Source organism: Macaca nemestrina, chromosome 16 (assembly GCF_043159975.1).
Source record: "Macaca nemestrina isolate mMacNem1 chromosome 16, mMacNem.hap1, whole genome shotgun sequence".
In the NCBI taxonomy this organism is placed as follows: Eukaryota; Metazoa; Chordata; class Mammalia; order Primates; family Cercopithecidae; genus Macaca; species Macaca nemestrina.
The window spans coordinates 38,254,149-38,279,364 of NC_092140.1; the positions used below are offsets into that span (position 1 = coordinate 38,254,149).

Here is a 25,216-nt window from a genome sequence, read left to right on the forward strand (position 1 = left end):
CCCCTTGTCTAGATAAGTGAGTTTGGGAGGTAGGTCCTCAGATCTTTGAGGTTTTTAGAAAAAGGAGTCTTACTTTTTTGGTACTAATCATGGGTCATTTTTACTGTCAGAGCCCTATTTTGGTCCTTGACCTGAGGCTACTTTTTACTGTGAAAGTCTTTTGCTGAGAGGGACTGCAGATAGAAGTAGCTTTACTTTTGGACCCATAATGTTTTGGGTCCTTTATATTTCCTCTGATTTCTGCTTTTCTTAGCTTCTCTTGCTTCTCTCATACTTTATCACAGGCAATTAAAGGAAGTCAGTTATACTTCCAGCTTTCTGTCTGGAAATCCTCTTAAGTTGACCCTCAAGTTCATTAGATACTCTTTCTGTTGTGTGCATTGCAACAGGCTTCCTCATTGTTTACCAGTTCACAGCTGGTGTCCTCTTCTGTCCCGCCTTCAGTTGCCTCACTAGCAGCTCCCACTTTCAAACCCACTAGCCATTTCCTCGAGGCCCTTTAGGCTCCACACAAAACCCATTCCCAAAGCCAATGCCACATGTTTTAGATTTTCTTATGTCAGCACCCACTTCTAGATTCTGATTTTTGTCTTGTTCATTGCATAACAAACCACCTCCAAATGTAGTGGCTTAAAATGATAACATTTATTTACTTAGTACGCTGCAGTTTGGATTCTCCTTGGTAAGAACGGCTTATGTCTATTTCACATGGCATCTGCCAGGACTACAACATCCAAGGTAGCATGTTCCCTCTTGTGTGTGACGCCTCAACTGAGTGGCTGAAACACCTGGGGCTGGCCAGGCATCTCTTTCTCTCCGTGTGGCCTCTATGCTGCAAGCTTGGCCTTCCTCACAGCAAGATAGTCTTATGGTAGTCATGACTTTGGATATTTTCAGAGTAGGAAAGTGGAAGTAGCCAAGCCTTCTTAGTACCTAGGCTTGAAGAGCTCAAAATGTTCATCTAATTGCTTCTATTAATCAAAGCAGCCACCTAACCAGGGAAGCAGACAGTATCACCTTTCAGTGGGAAAACTACGAAGAATTTGTAGCCATCTCTAATCTACTATAATAGGATAATTCCTAGGTTTTTCTGGTTTAGCATTGGTAGATTACGATACTGTTCCCTTGAACTGGTTTTTCTTGGAAAGGTCATGGTTCATTTACATTTCAAAGAAACCAACTCTAAAACAAACAAATGAAAAACAAAACAAAACAAAACCAAAAAGCAAATCAAATCAAAACAAACAAACAAAAAGCCAAATAGGAAAAGAAAGACCTGTTAGCACTGTAGACTGACTTATCTTTTCACTCCTTGCCGTCTCCACACAATATGTTACTGTTTTCACACCTTCTACCATTTATCTCAGTTTTCTCTTTTCAGCTACAGACAGTATCGCTTAACATTTCTATGTTAGTTGTACTGCCTTTCCTTCTCTTTTCCTCCACTTCCACTTTATAGTTTCTGGTATCTGCCCTTTATTTTTTATGTTGTTTAAATTGATATCACATCGTGATGTGTTCATAGTTAATTTCATGCTTTGTAGTTGATTTTAGGAGTTGATTATTACTGGACTAAAGGTTTTATGCTAATACGACTGTGTAAATATTCACTAAAGAGTCACTGTGCCATGACTACACTTTTTTGTTTGGCAGGTTGTTGTTTTTCCTGGAGTTTCTGCTTACCATTTTTTTCTTGCCTTCTCTGCTTTAATCAGACCCTTAAATTCTTCTAACATCTCAAGCATGCTAATTAACCTGTGAAATCCGTTCATTTCCTAGATGCTTCTCAGCTAGGACCCTCAGCTGTCCTGTTTCAGTTGGGACTGATACAATGTGTCCTCAGGGTTGGATTCTCTATTTCTTAGATTGTATGGCTTCTTGTTTCTTATTTTACTGTCTGGTTTTGCTTCAGTATATCTTTAAGTAACCTTTCTAAAATGCTTTTATGTGTAAAATCTCTGAATCTTTTCTCATCTGAAAATATGTCTATTCTTTAATCAGAATTTCTCCAAACACCGCATGTTCTCACTCATAGGTGGGAATTGAACAATGAGATCACTTGGACATGGGAAGGGGAGCATCACACACCGGGGTCTATTATGGGGAGCGGGGAGGGGGGAGGAGGGAGGAGGGAGGGATGGCATTGGGGGTTATACCTGATGTAAATGATGAGTTGATGGGTGCTGACGAGTTGATGGGTGCAGCACACCAACATGGCACATGTATACATATGTAACAAACCTGCACATTGTGCACATGTACCCTAGAACTTAAAGTATAATAATAATAATAAAAAAAAGAATTTCTTTCAGTGTTGTAGGCAAAGAAATACTCAAGCGCTCAGAATGTTATTCCCTAAGGATGCTGTAAATATATCTGAGGGTGTATGATTACTTGTTTCTGTTGTTTTCCCCAAATTTGTTTTCTGATCTTATATTCCTGCTTCATCATTGTTTAATTTTTTTCTTTTGCTTATTAATGTTTTTGAATTTTAGGAATTACATTCAGACATTAGTTACTGGGTTTTAAAAATTGATAATTAATTACACTAGATGGCAAATTTGTGAAATTCTCCCTAAATGGCTTTACTAGGAAATCATTATTGTGACACAAATACAATATGCCTATTTTAGAAAAACCTGTAAAATTTCTGGAATATCTACTCCTTTCAGTCCCTATTTAAGAATCTCTTTACTTTTTCCCTGGTGCGATAAAGTTGGATTGCTTAAACCTTTTCAGGACAGCTTTGTCTTTTAAAAACATAGCCAACAAGATCTGGAACATTTTAGGCCTTTGACCAGTGGTGCTTTTTAAGTCAGTTCTATCGCCCTTCTTTGAAACAGCTGCGGAGACAATAAAGGTTGATATATAAACTCCATTAACAGCATTCATGGCTGGAATAAAAATGTGCTTTATTGTTTTAGTATAATGAATGGACCTGTCTGGAAGTCCCGCTGATTTTTTTCTACGTCTGTAGAGATGTGAAATTTGCAGCTTGTGGTTTTTAATGAAGGAAACTGGATTAAACATTTACCCCTTACATAAATTATAAGCAGGTGAAATAAACCTGTGGAACACCTTGTGTGAAAGCAGGAGCCACATTAATCGCAGGTCATGAGAAAAATGAGGGACTTTGTGGAGAAAGTCCAGAGCCAATGGGTTGCAAAACCACCCTGATCCTGTTTATAAATAAAGAGGCGTAAACAAGCCAACCAATTAAATGGGAGGGGCACAACAACTTACTGATTGTGGAGCCATGATACTTACCAAGGTATCATTTCTTTTATTTAGTTATTTATTTTTATTTATTTATTTTTTTGAGACGGAGTCTCACTCTGTTGCCCAGGCTGGAGTGCAGTGGCGTGATCTCGGCTCACTGCAACCTCCGCCTCAGGTTCAAGTGATTCTCCTGCCTCAGCCTCCCAAGTAGCTGGGACTACAGGTGCACGCCACCATACCCGACTGATTTTTGTATTTTTAGTAGAGATAGGGTTTCTCCATGTTGTCCAGGCTGGTCTCGAACTCCAGATGATCCACCTGCCTCGTCCTTCCAAAGTGCTGGGATTACAGGCGTGAGCCACCGCACCTGGCCATATCATTTATTTTCACTGGCAGATTGTGAACTTCATAAACTCTTTATGATTTTGCTGTTTCCAGCAACTCATAGAGAAATACCAGGAATCTTTATAAATAGCCTTTGGTTGTATACAGATCATTGTATTATATGTTGGAGGAATGGATTTCATATTGTGACTTTTGCACTTTACCACTCACTTTAAAAAATATTTCAGAAAAGGGCCTTCTAGTTGGAACTCAGTCTTGTACATGTTTGTTCCTGTTTAGATATACCACAAAAAGGCACAGTCTCTGTGGTGAGGAGTTGCTAAGGAGGAAGCAGCAGTTGATACATCTGTTTTAAGCCTACCCTTATCCACTGCTGAGTAGTTACCAACCAGTACATTTCAGGGAACTTGTACCTTTGTCCTACCACATCCGTCTCAGGCCTCCTTTAACACAAAGGAATGGCAGCATTTTTTTTTAGAAAATATATACTAATTGGATAAATATTTTTTGATTTCACACATACTACCTGCAAACATACTTCTGTACTTAGTGCCTATACTCCTATTGTAAATGGTTGTTTTTATACTTGGTACCTCCTTCTATACTCAATGCATTCTCTTTTCCATGATCCCGCACCCCACCCCACCTGTACACTCTGTCAAATTGTAGCAAGGTTTTGCACATTGCAGTTGCTCAATAAATGTTTGTTGAATGAAATTAATTGGCTACAGTCTGTTCCTGTTGTTTCCCTTTAACTTAAATCTGCACAATATTCCTGTACTGAAAGCACAATAACATTATTTGCAGTGCTCAGAATCATTGCCAAGGATACATTTGATTTTCAGGTCATTCTGAGAAGTAACAATGAACAGATGAATGAACAAAATAGCTAACCACATACATTTTAATTTTTTTTAAAGATTGGCAAATCTAGCTTCTATTGTATTTGAAATATAAAATATATTTATGTTTGCTATTTAATAATAAGGTTTATATTTTGGCAAGTATTTGGCATGTAGGTGGTTCTCTCTGAGAATTCTTTTTCTTTTCTGTGTTTTCCTTAAAATTAAAAAAAAATTTTACAGCTGAAATATCTGGCAGATCTGATTTAATACACGGCCAAAATAACCATTTTTCTTTCTGTGATTGTCAGTTCTTTTGATGACCTCTTGTGTTTAACAATGTCGTTTCCTTTTTAGACTTCACAACGGTTATGGCTAGATTGAAAATCTGTGGAATCTAAACTATGGTTCGGCTAAACTTTTGTTAATAAATGAGGAAGTAAAATGAATATGAATTTGAGCTTAAAATTAATGGGTCTGAGATGACAGTAAACTTGTTTTAAATATCTGAGTTTGCATATCAGCTCTGTTTACTAGTCTCATGACTTTTCTTTCTGCAAGTTAATTATATTTGTCTTGTCTTAAAAGGTAATTGTAAGAATCATCAGTAGTTGAAAAGCACTTTGTAGCTATTAGCTGTATATATGAGATTATAATTACCAAGTCATATTATATAATCCCTATTTCAAAGCAATTCACATAGGCATTTTCAGAAACCAAATCATTCTGATAGACTGACTCATATTCTTCCTCTAAGAAAATAAATATCTGTGTTACTTAATAAAGAGTTTTTTTTTTTTTTTTTTTTTTTTTTTTTGAGACAGAGTTTTTCTTTTGTTGCCCAGGCTGGAGTGCAATGGTGCGATCTCTACTCACCGCAACCTCCGTCTCCCTGGTTCGATTCTCCCGCCTCAGCCTTATGAGTAGCAGGGATTATAGGCAAGCACCACCATGCCTGGCTAATTTTGTATTTTTAGTAGAGATGGGGTTTCTCCATGTTGGTCAGGCTGGTCGCGAACTCCCAACCTTAGGTGATCTGCCCACCTCGGCCTCCCAAAGTGCTGGGATTACAGGCATGAGCCACTGTGCTCAGCCAAAGATTTTATTTATATCATTTAAAAAAATTTCCCCAAGAATGTGGAACCTACAGATTTCTCAGGTCTGGGTAACTCTAAACCACTGTATTGTTGCACTGAAAAATTTGCTGTTTGTAGATCTGGCCTGTGCATAGCAAGCCAAGTGGCTGTGAGTGGGCAGAATATTATCTGGTGGACTGAATGCAGCAGAGGATATTCACCATCCATTCAGACTTGTAAAATGTTTGGAGTGGAGCCTGGCAGACAATATGCCACATCATACAATGTTTATTATATAGATATTAAGAACTGAGACAATATTAATTATTCTACTGAAAAGATGATTAAGTGTAACATTCCAGAGACCCGCCTGGGAGAATGAGGGGTGAAATGTGTGAATGCAAGGGTTTTAGCAGTGTCTAAGAGATGACTACCTCTTGTTTAAAGAGTTTGGCAGCAAAAGAAAGGAAAAAACAAAACCAAATGCAGTAGTAAGAGCAAACAAAGGCTGAGTGTGTGTATGTGTGTGTCTGTTGGTGTGTGTGTGTATTTTAATTTATAGATATATTTTTTGACATTACAAAAGAGATGATGCCCACAGGGAAGAAATGGCTGCAGGTCTAAATAAGGAAGGGTATACTGTAGGATTTGGAATTCTAGCAAAGTAGAGATGGATTAAGGGCTCAGCAAACTGAAAGGAATAACTGTAAATCAGAGAAAAAAGGCTAGGTACAGTGGCTCACTCCTGTAATTCCAACATTTTGGGAGGCCAAGGCAGGAGGATCACTTAAGGCTAGGAGTTCAAGACAAGCCTGGCAATATATCAAGACCCTATCTGTACAAAAACAAAAATAAAACAAATTAGCCGGTGTGGTGGCACATGCTTGTAGTCCCAGCTCCTCAGGAGGCTGAGGTGGGAGGATCAATGGAGCCCACGAATTTGAGGTTGCAGTGAGCTGTGATTCTGCAACTGCAGTCCAGCTGGGGGAACAGAGAGAGACTCTGTCTCTTAAAAAAGAAGAAGATGAAGAAGGAGAATGGGGAGGAGGATGAGGAGGGGGAAGAAGGGGAGGGGGAGGAAGAAGAAGGGGAAGAGGAAGAAGAAGAAAAGGAAAATGTCTTCAGTGGTTAAAGTATGAGAGGACAGAAGGAGGGGCAGTGAGATATTGAAGTGGAATTAGGAGCACATGAGAACATTTATGTGAGGTTGTCTTGCAAGTGCCAGTGAATTAAAAGTGGATTGTCTGCTTGAGGATCTTCTTCCAGATGACTAGAGAATACATGAAATATATGAAATGATCAGCTGAGGGGTATGATGGAGAATGAATGCTGGTAAGGAAGTAGAAATAAAGTGAGAAGGAGGATATACCAATATTAGGGTCAAAAATGACCCTAAAATAGGGTCATTTTTGCATTTATTTTGTGTGCATTTTAAAATACGGTCTTTTGGTTATTTATCCAACACATATTTATATGTTTATTTATTCAGCAAATATTTGTTGAAAGTCTTTGGTTTTATAGGGCTTCTTTTTATCATGGGAAGACATTAAAAATATAAAAAAGTACAATATTATAGCATGCTAAGTGGTGAGAAGTGCTTAGGATACAAATTTTACAGGAAAGGGGTTGGAGAGAAAGGAAGAGAAGGAGAGAGAAAAAGAAATAATGAAAGACCGGAGAAAGAACGAGAGAAAGCAAGAGAGAGTTTCAGTGAGTGCGCCCAATGGAGTTGTCACTGAAAAGACAACAGGTGAGGAAAGATCTAAGGAAGTGAGAGAGAGGAACAGGACTTCCGTGGCCCCAGGAGGAAGGCTCCTGCTGTGTGGAGGAGCAGTCAGGAGGCCATGTGGCTGGAGTGGACTGAGTGAGGGTGAGTGGCAGGCGAGGAGCTCAGAGAGGGAGTAGGGCATCAGATGGTGCAGGGTCTTGTAAGCCAGGAAACTGCATGAAATGACTAAGTGGAGCAAGTGTAAATAGGAAAGAGGAAAGGGCCAATCCTAGAGCCCTGGGTAGTCCCAAGGATGAGAGTTCTGAGAGATGAGAAGGAATAAGCAAAGGAATCTGAAGGAGAGCCAGTGAAGGGAGAATACCTAGCACAGTCAAGTGTCCTGGTAGCCAAGTGAAAGAAGTATGTCAAGGTTGAGGAAGTGCTCTTTTCTGTCAAGTGTACCCCGTGGGTCTAATATGATAGGGACTGGGAATTAACCATTGGATTTAGCAATGTGGCAGCCATACCAGCTGCTTTGCTGGGGTGGCAGGAGTAATTGCCTGATGTGGTATGGGTTCAAGAAGGAAAGGGAGGAGAGAAATCACAGACAGCAAATGCAGGCAACTCTTTTGGAGTTTAACTGCATCTAGGAGGAGGGAATTGGTCTGGTAGTTAGAGAAGGAAGTGGGGTCAAAAGAATTCTTTTAGGATGAGAGGTAAAAATAACGTGTGTGTGTAAACTGATGGGGAGGATAGAGTAGAGAAGGAAAAATTGATGTTGTAGAAGAGAGAGGGGAGAACTCCTTCATCAGTGTCCTTAAGTGTGCAGGAGGCCATGACATCTGATATACAAGTTGTTTGTGTGTGTGTGTGTGTGTGTGTGTGTGTGTGTGTGTGGTGGAGGAAAAAGTGGCCTTAGCTAGTGTGTGCATAGTATCAGGAAAGAAGGCATAGTGTAAGCACAGTTAGATGTGAAGGTCAGAACATGTGGAAGCTCTCTTTGGATATGTATCCAAAGATAATATAGATTCTCCCCTTCCCTTCCCTTCCCTTCCCTTCCCTTCCCTTCCCTTCCCTTCCCTTCCCTTCCCTTCCCTTCCCTTCCCTTCCCTTCCGTTCCCTTCCCTTCCCTCCCCTCCCCTCCCCTCCCCTCCCCTCCCCTCCCCTCCCATTCCCTCCTCTCCTGTTCCCTCCCCTCCCCTTCCGTTCCCTCCCCTCCCCTCCCCTCCCCTCCTGTTTTTCCCTCCCTCCCTCCCTCCCTCCCTCCCTCCCTTCCTTCCTTCCTTCCTTCCTTCCTTCCTTCCTTCCTTCCTTCCTTCCTTCCTTCCTTCCTTCCTTCCTTCCTTCCTTCCTTCCTTCCTTCCTTCCTTCTCATCTATCTATCCATCCTCACACACATACCTATACATGCACAGTGATTTTCACACACTAAATAGAAGAGAAAGATGAGGTTTTCCTCTTTTGACAATTGCTGCCTTATATACCTCCAAGTCTGCTGTTATTTTGTGGTCTTTTAAAAAATCTGTTTGAAGGTCACATGCAGCATCCTTAAGCTTCCATCATCCCAAGTCTTGAGGAATTACAGTTAGCAAGGCAGAATGTTAGATTCCAGTTCCCTTTCATTATTGTGTTTTAACTTTGGGGTTGCCATTACTAAATGAGAATGAGAATCTGTAAGTGAGTGAATTGCTGAAGGTGGCAGTGAAAGAGTCTGTTAGTGTCAGAAATTAGTAGTAGCACCTTTTAAGAATACCCTTTAGCAGCCATGGTGCTGGGTTCATGGGGGAAGCCCTATTTCAGGTTATTCTACATCCTAATCACTCTGGATGTAGACTTGTACCTAATCTCCTGGACCCAGACCTTTCAACCATTGAGACCTGACTGTCAGTTTAATCTCTCTTCTGACCTTTTCTTTCCTTCCTTCCTTCCTTCCTTCCTTCCTTCCTTCCTTCCTTCCTTCCTTCCTTCCTTCCTTCCCTCCCTCCCTCCCTCCCTCCCTCCCTCCCTCCCTCCCTCCCTCCCTCCTTCCTTCCTTCCTTCTTTCGCCAGAGTGCAGTGGCACGATCTCAGCTCACTGCAACCTCTGCCTCCTAGGCTCAAGCGATTGTCCTGCCTCAGCCTCCCTAGTAGCTGGCATTACAGGTGCCCACCACCACGCCCAGCTAATTTTTTTTTTTTTTTTTTTTGTATTTTTAGTAGAGACGGGTTTTACCATGTTGGCCAGGCTGGTCTCGAACTCCTGACCCCAAGTGATCTGCCCGCCTCAGCCTCCCAAAGTGCTGGGATTACAGGCTGAGCCACCATACCCAGCGTGTTCAGACCTTTTCATGTTAAGTTTTTGGTTTAGTTACCTGTCTTCAGGAATTATTGTTTCTGTTACTTCTAGGGCCTAGACTTCTGGTTTGCTGAGAATTTCTTACAATCTTTAGTGTTTTAACTTGTAAATTTTCTGGCCTTTTCTGTGCACGTTGTCTTCTAGTCCTTGTCCATATCTGACTAGCACCATCATGTTGATGCCTGGTATTGGACTGTGTGCATTAGCCAACCACAGTACCATTATTGTTTGGGATTTGTGGCTATTTTTATAAATTGTTATAATTCATATGACTAATTTTATCAAAATGATTTGCTAACACTATGGCAATATTTAATTGGTCAAAATATTATTTTTCTTCTATTTTATTTAACCAGTTTAACTGTTTCTCATAATAATTATTATTCTGTTATTAAAAAATAACAAAAACTAAAACCAATTCTAGAGATACAATAGTTACATAAAACCAAGCTTTTCTACAAACTAGTCTGTTTTTACTTACAGTGCTTTTCTGAAGAAACAAAGTACATTAAAAAAAACTACTAGTAGCCTCAGAATTAAATAAAAGTAAACAGAATTTTTGTGGCCTAACTTTAATCTGAAACAGAGAGAGTATGATGAATAGTTTTGTCTTTTTTCCCAAAATCTCCTTTCAAGGCTGTTTATAATTCATTCTGGCTACAGGGTAGCTCACTAACATGAGCATTATCAGTCTGTAGAACGAGTACTCCTGGAAATATATCGGAATGAAGTAAGCAGGGTACTGTCCTGTTTTAAGTATGACAAGTTAAGAAAAGTCTGGAATATTGCAGCAGGTCTGTTATTTTTAAAAAACAATCACATGCAAAAAATTTGGACCCAGAATAGATGATGGGCAACAATAGCTACCATTTTAGTGAGCACTTATTGGCCAAGCATATGTCTGCTGTCATTTAATTTCACAAATCCTTATAATAATAATTTGAAGCAGATATCAGTAAACCACTTTATGCATAAAACACTAAAGTTAGAGCTGCTAATAATAAGTTGTAAAAGGCCACACAAACCAGTAAACTGGAGAGCTGGTATTGGAGCCTGTTTGAACAATGTTGGAAGGTATAACATTTTAATTATAACCTATATCACATACGGTGAGCAGATAATTGAATTGGGTCAATGTTGTCATACTGTATTACTGTGGACATGTGGAAGACTTGAGAACCATAGTACTCCAGTGTGGTTTGCAGAACTCTGGGGTTCCCTGAGATACTTTCAGGGGGTCAGCAAGTCAAAACTATTTTGATTATAATGTTAAGATGTTATTTGTCTTTTTCATCATGTTGACATTTGCACTACTGGTGCAAAACCTATGGTAGATGAAACCACTGGCATCTTAGCATGATGCCATGATGGTGCCCATCAATGCAGTGGCACCAAACTCTACTAGTGATCACTGTATTCTTCACAGTCAATAATTCATAGCTAAAAATCCCAGCCAGACCCACTTCAGAATGATCTTCATCTGCTTATTGAATCAGTAGAATTTATTCAATTTTTAAAAATTTAACCCCTGAGAACACATTTTAAAAAATATAATACTTGAGAAAATGGGAATGGCATACCAAATACAATGCTGGTGTAAAGAAAAAGCATTTGTACAATTTTTTGAATTGTGTGATAGGAAGAACTATGGCCCCTTAAATATGTCCTTGCCTTCATCCCAGATACCTGTGAATATATTACCTTGTGTGTCAGAAGTAACTTTGCAGATGTGATTAAAGTGAAGGACCTCAAGATGCAGAGATTATCCTGGATTATCCAAGTGGGCCTAATCTAATAACAAGAGTTCTTAACAGGGAAGAGGAAGGTAGAAGATGGGTCAGAGAGATGTGATGTGAAGAGCACTCAACCCACTGTTGCCAGCTTTGCAGGTGGAAGAAGGGGGCCACAAGGCTGGGAATTTGGATGTCTTTTAGAAGCTGGGAACAGCCCTCAGGTGACAGCCTAAAAGAAGACCATAAAGAAATGAATTCTCCCCTAGAGATTCCAATAAGGATAACAGTCCGCCAGCATCATGATTTTAGTCTGATGAGATTTGTACTAGACTTCTGTCCTGCGGAACTGTAAGGTAATAAATGAAGCTTGTGGTACTTTATTAAGGCAGTAACAGAAAGCTAATACAAGTTGTGTGCTGAACTAGCCTCTTTTACTTGGAAAACCATTTTTACTTGAAAGAATGACTCATAACAAAATGTGCTTCTTCAGTCTTGGGTGTTAGGCAGACATAGTCTTGAAAATGAACAAAGTGATCTTGCCACTTAAAGAAAAGCAACTGACAGGGTGTGTTTAGACTTTTGGAAAAACTTCTGTTTGTCATTGTGAGCTTGATGGTTTGCTGAAGACTTTGATGAGATTAGTGGTGATATTAGCAAATGTGATGTCTTGATAATACTTAATAGAATACGTCAAAATTTGCATAATTCAGTGAACCAATATTTCCCCAAAGACCAGTGTATGAGTTACAAAATCTTGCATTGTTAAAAGATTCTTTTGAAGTGCAAAATAAAGAAATGGATTTCAATGGGACAGAATGTAGAAAGTTCACTGACACAGTTTCAGATTTCACGTTGCCACAAACCTGTAAGGAATGATCATTCTTTGGTGGATCGTATCAGAAGATAATATTAACCATTATCTGAAGAAGCTCTGAAAATTTACCCTTTTCCATTTATATATACTTGTGGGACGTTAGATGTTCTTCATGTCATGGCAGATTGAGTGCAGAAACAGATAAGGGAATCCAGCTACCTTTTATTAAGTCAGGTGTTACAAAAATGTTAAACAATATCAATCTTTGCACAAACTTTTTTGTTTTAAAAGTGAAGTTATTTTCATAAAAATAATATTTATCATATAATGATTTGTGACTCTATTAAGTGAATTAATAAATATTTAAAATTTTCTCAGTTATAATTTCTAAAATGATAAATATTGATAGATAGAACCATACATACAGAAGCCCTTAGTGGTCTCAACAGTTTCAAGAGTGAGAATTGCTGTTTTAGAAAGCACTTGGAAAATAATGATAAAGATGTCAATTATCAACAAGGAAAAATACCTACACCATGTTTTCAAGGACAAAAAGGAGATCACAAAACTTTTTGTTTAGAATGAGTCTGTTTATTCAAAATTTTATACCTATATTAACTATTTTAATATTGAGAAATGTGTGGAGAGATGTTCACTAAAATTTCAGTAGTGGTATTCTCTGGGTGAGTGTTTTTTTATTTGTACTTGTCTGTATGGTTTATTTTACAATGAGCATGTATCATGAAATAAAATAGCAAATCTGTATTAAAAGCACATTTATTATTTTACAGCATGCGTTTTTATAAGAACTGTGAAGCCATGTAAAAAGTGTATAATGTATTCATGAAAGCTTTTCTTTCATTGCATTCTTTTCTAGGGCTATTAAATGATAGTCATGGTTTTTGGTCCAAGTTTATTGCTCAAGGCTTTAATGCAGTAGTTCTGAATTTATATGTTTAAGATGTTCTCATTGGTAGGTTGGCCCAGTAGATATTGACATTCGTTAATGCCGCAGTGTGTTAACTTCACTCATCCTTTTGTTTTCTGTTTAGTATTTACAGATAAGCCTTGTAGGGTAGAATTAAACTTAATGGTGTTTATAAATATATTATAAATTGTCCCGGATCATAGCAGGACACGAGGGCTTTAGGGTGCACACTGTTAATCACAAGCAAACACTGTCACAGAAACGCAGTGTTTGATGTCTAGTTTCCGTTTTAATCTCATAGTCTTTGATGTTATCCTCTTAAGACTGGAAAATGTCATATTCATTTTCTTGATCCGGTTAACATGATTTTATGAGTGGGTTCAATAAATTAGCAGAATCTAGGACAGTTTCTTATCAGTAAAATGAGGATAATAATAGAATTACCTCAAAGGATCAAAGGATAGTTGTGAGGATTAAAGGAGATAAAATATATAAAGCATTTAGAACAGTGCCCCGCACATAAGTGCTCCATTAGTGATAGCTATTATTATCTAGAAAGTGCACACAGTAAGTTCATAGCAAATATTATTTACAAAGAGCTAACTTTCCCAGATACTCACGTTCAAATTGTTCATGTATTTGCATTAGCAATGATCATGCAGAGGCTGTTATCAACGTCTCTTTTCAGAGCAGGCACCTGCTTTTCAGGTGACACTCTTAATTTGATTAATACTGTCTTCTCATATGAAAACACTCTAGGTTCAGGCAAGAACCAGTTTAGTATTGTGATCTAGGAGGGTGAGCAGAACCACCACTTTCTCTTTGATTCTTTGCTTGCTCATTCATTGGTTAGTTCATTTCACAAACATATTGCATGGGAGCCATGTGCTAGGCCTTGTGCTCGGGATAGATAAGAGGCATGAGACACATCTGTGGGAGAGGAAGATGCCATTGGGTGACTAAATATAGTCCGTAAGTGCTGTGAGGGGGAAGCCCTGGGTTGCTGTGGGTGATTTGTAGGTGTGCATTGCTGCCACAGGCTCTAGGGTAGGGCACCATTGGGAAGGGCCATGGAGGGAAGTTTCTGTGAGGGGAATTGTGAGCAAATCAGCCTCCCAGGCTGCTGAGCAGTGAGCAGCCTGTGCTTTGTTCCTCTCTTTGTTCCTCCTTCTCTGAGGACATCTTATTATCTGCTGATGTGCCTTATGGGCAATTTGCATGGAAGATTTATTAGTCATGTTTTTATGTTCTTCATATTCTGTTTACTAGGCTGAAAGAAGCGTATGTGTTTATCCAATATTTATAGGGCAAACAAAATTTTTAGGAATATTTAATAAAGGCACAGCGGTTTCAGAAAGATTTTTCTTCAGTTATTTTAACCATAACTGGAGTTTCAAACATTTAAGGATGATTTTTGTTTGTTTATTTCAGAGTCGTGAAAGGAATAATCTTTCTGAAGTTTTTTTTCTGAATCAGCCCACAAATTCATAGACTAATCATAAGGAAACCATTTAGCTGGTATTTATGTAAAGAAATATTTTATCATAACTGAATTTTCAAATATTTGGGCTCATATTCCTATATTTTGCAGTGGCAACCTTTTTTTTTTTTTTTTTTTTAAAAGAAACTTTTTCTTCCTTTATCTTTTCTGGTTCCCAATTGAAGTAGAATTTTGGAGAAACTGGAAAGTTACTGTCAGGTTGACTGGATGTAGTGCTGCATGGTGTCCAGAAAGGAATATACAGCTCACTGGAGATGAGGTTTTTGAGATGGAGTCTTGCTCTATTGCCCAGGCTGGAGTGCAGTGGTGCGATCTCAGCTCACTGCAGCCTCCGACTCCCAGGTTCAAGCGATTCTCCTGTGTCAGCCTCCCAAGCAGCTGGGACTACAGGCACCCATCACCATGCCCGGCTAATTTCTATATTTTTAGTAGAGATGGGATTTCACCATGTTGGCCAGGCTGGTCTTGAACTCCTGATCTCAAGTGATCTGCCTGCCTTGGCCTCCCAAAGTGCTAGGATTCTGTAATCCTGGCACAGGCATGAGCCACTGCACCTGGCCTGGAGATAAGTTTTGAAACGTTTAGGAGCTGGAGAGCAGAGAAAGAATAGTTCAGGAAAACTGGTAGGCCATGTGCCCAGGAAATAGATGATGAGGTAAGAATAAGTGCTAAGCAAGGAATTGAGAATCTTGTAGGAGACATAAGGCAAGAAGACCAGTTATATACAGTAGTCCCGCCTTATCAGTGAGGGACACATTCCAAGACCCCCCGTGGATAGTACTAAACCCTATTTATACTCTGTTTTTTTCATGTACATACATACATACATACATAGCAAAGTTTAATAGGCCCAGCAAGAGATTAGCAACAATAATAATAAGACAGAACAATTATAACAATATACTCTAATAAAAATTATATGAATGTGGACCCTCTCCAAAATGCCTTATTATACTGTACTGCAGGAAACTAAAGCCACAGAAAGTGAAACTACAGATAAGGAGGGACTATTGTACAAGTCCAAATGTATTAAGTGCCATGGGGATAAAAACAAAATGTTTTAGCCATTTTTTCAGTAAATAAATAAATGTTTTGAGTGCCTACTATAGTCACGGTTGAGGTGGGGGTAAGATCATTTCTGTTTAGAGAATTCAGAATTCTGGAAACGTTTTCTTTTTTTGTGTGTGTGGGGAAGACAAGGTCTCACTCTGTCACCCAGACTGGAGTGTAGTGGTGTAATCTCAGCTCACTGCAGCCTCCACCTTCCGGGTTCAAGTGATTCTCATGCCTCAGCCTCCCGGGTGGCTGGGACTACAGGTGCTCACCACCACGCCTGGCTAATTTTTGTATTTTTTGGTAGAGATAGGGTTTCACCATGTTGGCCAGGGTGGTCTCGAACTCCTGACCTCAAGTGAGCTGCCTGCCTCAGCCTTCCAATATGTTAGGATTATGGGCGTGAGCCACTGTGCCTGACCGAAGATAGGCTTTTAATAGAGTTCATGACATTTAACTTGCCCTTAAAGGTATACAGAGATAGAATTCTAATGCAGTGCTGTCCAATTAAAATATAGTGTGAGGCTCATGTGTAATTTAAAACTTTCTAGTAAACACATTAAAAGAAGTCAAAAGAGCTGGGTGAAATTAATTTGAATTGTATATATTATTTAACCCAATATGCCCAGAATATTGTAATTTCAGCATTATAATCAGTATAAAAGTATTGAGATACTTAACATTTTTCACACTAAGCCCTTGAAATTGACTCTTCATTTTACATGTTCAGCACATAGCACATCTCAATTCAGAAGCTAACTTTTCATTGGAAATATGTGATCTAAATATAGAGTTTATAAAATTTAACAGTTGAAAAACAAAATTCACATACAGTTTGTTCCAGTCATACTTTAAAGTTTTCCAATAACTGAATAGGGCATCTGTTTTAAAATTGTAATGCATATTAAAGTTAATTCAAATCAAAAAATCTTTTTCCTAGTCATATTAAATTCAACTCCACCCGTGGCTAGAAGCTACCATATTGAATAACACAATTTTAAAGAGATTAATGAAAAGAAAGTTTTGTAGGCAGAAAGAAGGTGTCGAGGAAAAAAGTTGGAGCAGTCTTGAGGAAGCAGCAAGCAGCCCAGTGTAATTTATTTGAAATGAAATAGTGAGAGAAAAACCTGGAATGATATTTGGGAGCCCTGGATGCATAGTCTCCAAATTGGAACTTCAAGTAAACAGACATTGGGCACTCACTGGGTAAAGTTTTTGGCAAAAACTTTATAAGAGGAATGAGAGGCTGCCTGTTCTGATTTAGGCTGATTAATCTGGCTATATTGTTTAGGGTGGATTTGAGAGCCAAGGGGAAGGAGAGAGGCTGGAGGTGAGGATATTAACAAAGAGCTAATCTCAGATAGAAAGAGGTAATGAGGGGAGGCCGAGACGGGCGGATCACGAGGTCAGGAGTTCGAGACCATCCTGGCTAACACGGTGAAACCCCGTCTCTACTAAAAAATACAAAAAACTAGCTGGGTGAGGTGGCGGGCACCTGTAGTCCCAGCTACTCGGGAGGCTGAGGCAGGAGAATGGCGTAAAAACCCGGGAGGCAGAGCTTGCAGTGAGCTGAGATCCGGCCACTGCACTCCAGCCTGGGCGACACAGCGAGACTCCGTCTCAATAAAAAAAAAAAAAAAAAAAAAAAAAAAGAGAGGTAATGAGAGCCTGGAGTAGAAAAATGCTGGAGATTCCCCAGCCTAAAAAGATTCCCTTTCACTGAATCAGCTTCCCTCAATGGGTTTCCTAGTGTTCAACTATCTTCCTGTGCTGTTACAAATATTATGTTGTGTCTCTAGTATATTGCCTGCTAGTATTTCATTTATTAGTTTCCCATCCATCTCCATAGATTGGTACTGTAAACATGTAGCCATTCAGCACTTATTTCGTTGTATCATTGTAGGTTATTTTGTGTGTTTGGATCTATTTTAGAGTTTGAGCCATCAGTGAAGAGAGACCATTTCATTTTCCTGTTTGCATGCATAGCGCCTAGCACACTTAGAGCCTCTGGTGTTCTTGTTGCACTGAGAAGGAATTCAATAAATGTTTCTTGATTTGAGTGAACCTGCAATGATAGCAGTTTGTGGATGGCACAGACTTGGGGATGCCAATAACTTTGCCTCATATTTGGGCAATAAGAAAGCAACTGAAGGTGGGGAGTTCATTTCAAGGTGAATTGCCAGAGGTTTCAAGTCAAATTTTTATTGGGGAAAAGGTGAAGCAACAATATGAAGCAGTTTCTGGTATTCTGTTTCTTTTTAAGAATACAGAAGAAATTGAAATCATTGGAGAAATCCTATTACTTGATATAGGCAAATATATTACCCCTTACAATTTGTTTAAAATTAGAAATCCTAAGGCTGAAGGTGAAAAGCCAGGTATAGTTATTTCGACAGTGAAATAAATGATTGAGTGGCAGTTATAGCCCATTCACCCACTGGACAAATAGGCACCATGAGGAAGGACTGGTGTTTGTGGGACATGATGATTTCCTCATAATAAATGGGAGACTTTTTGTACATCATGCAGTTGATTGATAATGAAGAGGAGGTGGATAAAAATAGTTAATATTTATTAACAAGTTAATTCATAACTTTATTAACATTATTAAGAACCTATGTTAGAAACAATGTTAGGTGTTTTATATAAACTTTATTCTCACAGTTTTTATAGGTTACAGGTATTATCCCTATTTTATAGAGGATGATGCTGAAGTTAAGAGAGTTTGAAGTGTGCCAAAAATCACATAGCTAGTAAGTGATCGAGCTGGGAATGGAACCTGGATATGTCTTACTGTGAAGTTTGTGGCCCATTCGTAATTGGGCATAGTAGATGTTACAGAGAGAGGATTTTGGAGTTAAGAAAAGGCAGGGGGAAAGGTAAGGATCTTTTTCTAGAGCAGAAGCTCTCTTCTGTTCATTTGGATGGTGATTATGAAAACTCTTCCAGTGGCGTAACACCAGAAATTATGGGGACTGCATTAGGCTAGCTTTGTCAGGACTCCCATAGGACGTGGTCGTGTGGAAACCATGATAAAGAATAAGAAGGTGCGAATTTTCTTCCTTTTTTCACTTCCTCACATAGTGTAGATAGAGTTAATGTGTGGGAACATAAAATGCCGAGAAGGTGGAATGAAGGAAATAGGGATGGATTGTTTGTAAATTCAGTGTTTCATCCCTTGAAGATTAAAAAAAAAAATCTTACCTAGTTCATTACTATTCCAGAGACAGATTAAAAAGTGTCTGCCTCTTTTTTTTTTTTTTTTTTTTTTGAGATGGAGTTTCGCACTCAGGCCCAGGCTTGAATGCAATGGCGTGATCTCAGCTCACTGCAACCTCCACCTCCTGGGTTCAAGTGATTCTCTTGCCTCAGCCTCCCAAGTAGCTGGGATTACAGGTGCCAGCCACCACTCCTGGCTAATTTTTTGTATTTTTAGTAGAGATGGGGGTTTCACCATATGGGTGAGGTTGGTCTCGAACTCCTGACCTCAGGTGATGCACGCGCCTCGGCCTCCCAAAGTGCTGGGATTACAGGCGTGTCTGCCTCTTAATAGAAGAGTCAGATGAGGCTGGGTGCAGTGGCTCACGTCTGTAATCCCAGCACTTTGGGAGGCTGAGGCGAGTGGATCACTTGAGGCCCGGAGTTCGAGACCTGCCTGGCCAACACGGTGAAACCCTGTCTCTACTAAAAATACAAAGATAAGCTGGGCCACTTCGGAGGTTGAGGCATGAGAATCACTTGAATCTGGGTGGCAGAGGTTGCAGTGAGCCAAGACCGTGCCACTGCACTCCAGCCTGGGCAACAGAGCAAGCCTCCTTCTCAAAAAAAAAAAAAAAAAAAAAAGAGTCAGATGAGCAAAACTGATATACTTCAATACTAGCTTTCTTTTAGATATCTTAATTTTATCAATAATGGTAAATGTGTTGTTTAGTTGATTTTTATCAACTAAAACTTGGAGTTTTAGCTGACTCAGGGGAATGAAACGGCTCTCTTTGAGACTGATAATCATTTTCTGACATGAGGCTATTTAAGGCCTCAAGGACTTCTGATGTCAATTAACCATCAAATATTTTAACAGTGCTTAGTCTTTGCTCAATATCTTGGTCCATTCTGTGTTAGTAATAGATGCACGTCAAATAGACATTTTGGTTTATGAGATTCCATGTTTTGGAAGAGGCTGTTGGATTCTTAAAGCACTTATTCAGTCATTAAACGTTTATTGAGTATTGAACTCATGTTAGTCATTGTGACAGACATGGGGTATTAAGTGGTGAACAAAATACATATTTTCCTGCTGTCATATTCTTTGAAATCTAGTGAAGTTGGCAGACTTTATTTTTTATTTATTTATTTTTTTAAAACAAACTTAACTTTATTTTCTCACTTTCACTTAAAACTTGATTTTATAAAACACACACACAAAAAAACATTTTTAAGAGTTCTGTATTACAGAACATTAATGAGTACAAATATCCATTGCTTCATAGGTTCAAGTTACATAAATTAAAGTCAAATTTGGAAACTGATTCATTAGGGAAAACTATACATGAAATGAAGGTCAAAAGGAGCTAATACAGCAATATTTCATTGTTTATAGATTATTAGTTACTTTCAGGACCTCAACAAAGATTCTGAATATTTAGACTTCCTTTGCTGTATTTTATACTTAAATATCTCCCTACCTATACTGAGTCAAGCTACTTGACCAAAACATCTGATTTAGGAAAGCATTTAGCTTTATAGCACAAGTTTTTCCATCTACATTACTATCTTCAAAGGAATATACATCACAACGTTGACAAAAAAAATTCCCGGTTCCTTTTGAACAGTGTGCAATAAATTCATGATGTTAACTCCATGGTAAGTCAAATAGGTACCAAAAAGTAAAAGGAACAATTACACAGTTCAGTAAGTATCATTTTGGTTTTCTCCATGTAAAAATTAACCAGTGAAATAAAACATATTAACTATAGATGATTTGATTTCAGGAAAACCAAATTTCAAAATTACAATTACATTATTTTCCTCACGTCATCCTCAGTCATTGACAGGAATTTTGTAGGCCACCATGCTATTTACTTTGTGGATTGTAGTAGTAAATGAACGAAGGCGGACTTCCTCAGAATTGGTAATGAACTGTGGTCCCAACTCTTCCCATTTTTCAGGTACAACCAAATCTTTGTCTGTATAAATCAGGAGATCAAATGAACAGGAAACTTCCAACAGTGGCAGAAATGTCACTGTAGCTGTTATCTGTCTGATCACTGAATGAATTTCATCCTGGATAGCTTTCTGAGACTTTTCTCTGGTTGCACTGTCATCTTTTGCAGTCTTGTCACACTCAATATCAAACTGCCATCTTTCCAGGACCTCACCTCTTTCAATATTTGAGATAACTACAACCAGTTTCTGAACTGAACACTTGTATAACCAATCTTTTAGTTGTTCCACCACATTATTTAGGTATTTTATGAGCTCAAGATCAGTAGTTACAAGCAAGGTGAGTCCGTATTTCTGCACTCGAGTAAAAGTTTCAGATGGATATATGCCACGCTGATATAAAATGCTGTTGATGCCGAATGAGAAGAACTCGGCCACGATTTCAGCGCTCCCGCGCAGGGTGGTTCCCTGCTCCCGGGAGAGCTGCAGCTCCATGGCCAGGGACACAAACAAAGGCACGCACTTGCACTCGGCGGACAGCAATCACAGCGGCTCCCACAGCACTTCCCCGCCAACGAAGTTGGCAGACTTTAAAAAGACAGTTACACAAATGAATATACTGTCATACATTTTGATAATATTTGACATTTACCATATTGATCTCATTGAACATTAGAGATTTACTTTCTTTAAATAGATGTATCTTGAAAAGCTGTGTGTGTGTGTGTGCATGTGTGTGTGTATGTATAAAACCTCACATTTGTGTAAATCAAGTAATAATTTAGCTTTGTGATTTTGAGCTAGTCATTTCGTTTCTCTGGATTTTAATTTTCTTGTTTATTATATAGCAATTTATAGAAGATCTTTGTAGAAGTTTCTGATGTTAAATTCGGTCATGTTGTTATGTGATTGAGATGTTTATATACTATTTTTTTAATGTTGCTCAAAACATAAATTAGTTCATTTTGTACCTGAAAATAGAAAGTAAGACTTGTTAAATAATAAATTTACCCAACTGGCATCAATAGTTATAATGCTGCCATACTGGAAATGTTGAAAGTTTTGCAGAAGCTTAAATATGAAGCTTTGAAAATTATTGTCGAAATTCTAGATTCTAAGTTCTATTAAAAATCTGTTTATTTTCTTCAGCTGCATATGTATTCGATGTGAATCTTCTAAACTTGAAACAAACACTTCATGGCCTCTCTGATCATGAGTTTTCCAGTTTATTATTTTTTAATAGATAATTTTTTAGAGCACATTTAGAAGTATAGAAAAATTGAGAAGTTAAACCAACTTATTTTCACAGTGGGAGTAATGGGCCCTATCTTGGATAGTTGTGAGAATAAGAATTATTGAATGTAAAAGTTTTAGCATGGTCCTCATTCCTACGCAGCTATTATTGTGATCAACTTTTTCCCTTCATCATTACGCTAACTCCTACACTGAAAGAGAGCTAGGTATTTGTTTATCTTTTTAGTTAATAAAAGAAAAAATTCTATTGTCATGCCCAAATTTCTATCTGTATCACTGATGGCCACCGACCACAAATCTGTTCCACCATTTAATGTTTTCTCTCATTTCAGTGATCTTTGTTTGCTTCCTTTTTCTAACCATGGAATTTTATGAAAATCTAGAGATCAAAGGAAGCAACATAAGAATGACTAGGTGATTTTTGTATTTTTTCAAAAGCTGATCATTTTAAAACAAAACATTTAAAAAGTTTCTAGTTATTAATATAGATTTAATATGCATTTGAAGAATTTTCAATAATTTAAACCAACTTTTAGTAAAATCAAACTTTAAAATATATTGATGTGCGTTTATTACATAAGCTGGTATGTGTGGAAAACAGGCAAAGATACAAACGATAAGGAGTAAAATCATGCTGATGGATATTACACTAACAAAATGCCACATATAGCCATAGTACTAATGTACTACCCTTTAACATATTACAATAATTGTAATTTATGGCTTTGAAACTTTAAAGATACAAAACCCCCAAATCATGTTCATATTTGAAAGAGAAACTTAAGGCAATAAACAGTTTGTAGCAATTAGAACTATATTTTGCATGCCATTAATATATAATTGCATGCTACTTTTATATATCCATTGTAGCAAAGATTCCCCGGTGAACTCTATCAGGCCTGGTTTATGATAGATATGTAGATAGATAGGTAGACAGAAAGATCCTGGTTTAAGAGAGACAGACAGATAGATAGATAGATAGATAGATAGATAGATAGATAGATAGATAGATAGATACATACACAAACATACTGATAAAGACCAATCAGAAATATATATATGATATATATATTTAAAAGACCAATCAGAATATTTATCTATATTATATATAATATATAGTTTTGGGTTGGTCTTTATCAGTGAACTCATACTTGAATAGTTAGTAGAGTAACCGAATGTCTTGTTTTTGCTCATTTGTGTTTGAGGTATGGTTGTAGTGCCCATGGGATAGTGCAGTGGTATTTGCATCACATAATTGTTGCATCTGGGCCCTTTTGTTCCCATTGACTTTCAGGGCCATTTCGAAACCTGCATTAAAGACAATTTCTGAGACATTTTCTTCTAGAAACAAGAATGGTGAATGGTGTTAGTAGAGAATCAGAAAATAATTTGTATATCAGACCTTTTCGTTCTATAGTTTTGGAGAACAAAGTCTCACAAGTAGCAGATGGCCATAGCTATCATTCACGTAGAGCTCCAGCTTTCATAAAAAGGTATGTTTCCCGGATACAATCTGGGGCCTATTTGCCATTTAATGGCCTCACTGTTTGAAGTTTAAAGTTCTCCATTCTACTGCGCCAACAGTTTTCGATATTTATTTAGCAGCTGGCTAGGAACTAGAGAATCTTGTGTTGCGCTGAAGACATGATGTTCACACGTTGAATCAGACAGAAAAATTTATATTATGCCTAATATATACTGTTTATGAAGACAGAGATGTATGTACATGCTCCAAATGATTAAAATGAAAAGTTATAAACAACACAGTTAACCCTCAGTGGCTCAGTAAATTTTTGTGACAGGATAAGTGCTGCTTACACACATGATGCTGTTCTCTGTGTTTGGCCTATTGGAATGCATTGATCTATATTTCCTAAGCTGAAATGAAAGTAAGAAATTTAATTTATGTTATAGTTATTGATTAATCACATTGCTTCGTGACTGTACCAGAATAATACATGCAGAAACATATTACTGGTTGAAGTAAGTTTTAGATGGTTATTTGTGGATTATTGCCCTATTACGGTCTCTGTAGAAATGTAAAAGTTTACTTAAAAGTCACCAGAAGGTCAGGTGCAGTGGCATATGCCTGTAATCCCAGAACTTTGGGAGACTGAGGCTGGCAGATCACCTGAGGTCAGGAGTTCGAGACCAGCCTGCCAACAAGGTGAAACCCCATGTCGTCTCTATTAAAAATGCAAAAATTAGGCAGACGTGGTGGCACCTGCCTGTAATCCCAGCTACTTAGAAGGCTGAGGCAGGAGAATTGCTTGAGCCCGGGAGGCAGAGGTTGCAGTGAGCCTAGATCGCACCATTGCACTCCAGCCTGGGTGACAGAGTGAGACTCCATCTCAAAAAAAAAAAAAAAAAAAAAAAAAAAAAAAAAAAAAAAAGTCACCAGAAGAACACGGTCCTATTTGGAAAAGATATTTATAAATTTCATTATGTCTGTAGATGTAGCTTAATGATATTACCATCAGATGTGCCTTGTTATCTTTGGGTGAAGAGGAATAGTCCTACGACAGTCTTTGAAGGTTGATCATAAGATTTCTGTTTTTGTTTTTGTTTTTTTTTCAGTTTCAGAAAGTTTTGAAACACCTAGTTCAGCCTCACTTTTATTAAGGTCATATCTCTGGAACTTTGACTTGAGTTCTTTCTTTTTAGAAGCATTATATAACTTAAATATTTTGACTTGCATCTAGCCCCAGCTTTTCTTTGTTGAAGAGTTCTGATTGTATTGCCTTGTCTCGAATGCATCATTGATCATTATGAAAAGAATACAGGTTGTTCCTGATGTCTGTTCTCCCTTCTTCTTTAGTAACGGAATTTTGAACTAGGTAAATGGCTATGTAGAGTCAAGACTACGCTTCTTAGCTTCTCTTGTTGCTAGGAGTGCCTCTGGTTCTGGCCACTGGGGTGTAAGTAGATTTGTTTTGTGGCAGCTTGCTTAAGAAACCTTCCTTAAGAGAGTATCCATTATGTATGTGTGTGTGGGGGGGGAGTGGGGGGACATCCTCTTTCTCTTTTTCTTATTATTAATTCCTTCTTTGTATCCTGCTCCCTGGAATACAGTTGCAACTATTTTGAACCATGGAGTTGAGGCCCCCAAGATAGAGAAACAAGATAGAAGGCACCTGCACCTTTGATATTTAATGACAAGCAATGAAGTACCAAAACAGCCCCAAAACACTAACTACGCTTTCATGTTTCATGTGACAGGAAAACAAACTTCTGTTTTGTGTAATCAA

General features: G+C 38.2%; 1 protein-coding gene and 1 pseudogene across 5 annotated transcripts in view; one reads left to right on the forward strand and one right to left on the reverse strand.

The window, feature by feature from the left end:
• Nucleotides 1-25,216, forward strand: part of LOC105481744 (TBC1 domain family member 4) — a 207,971-nt gene that overhangs the window by 86,085 nt on the left and 96,670 nt on the right. The gene's annotated exons all lie outside the window — the stretch shown is intronic.
• Nucleotides 20,002-21,298, reverse strand: LOC105481745 (mitotic spindle assembly checkpoint protein MAD2A pseudogene; annotated as a pseudogene).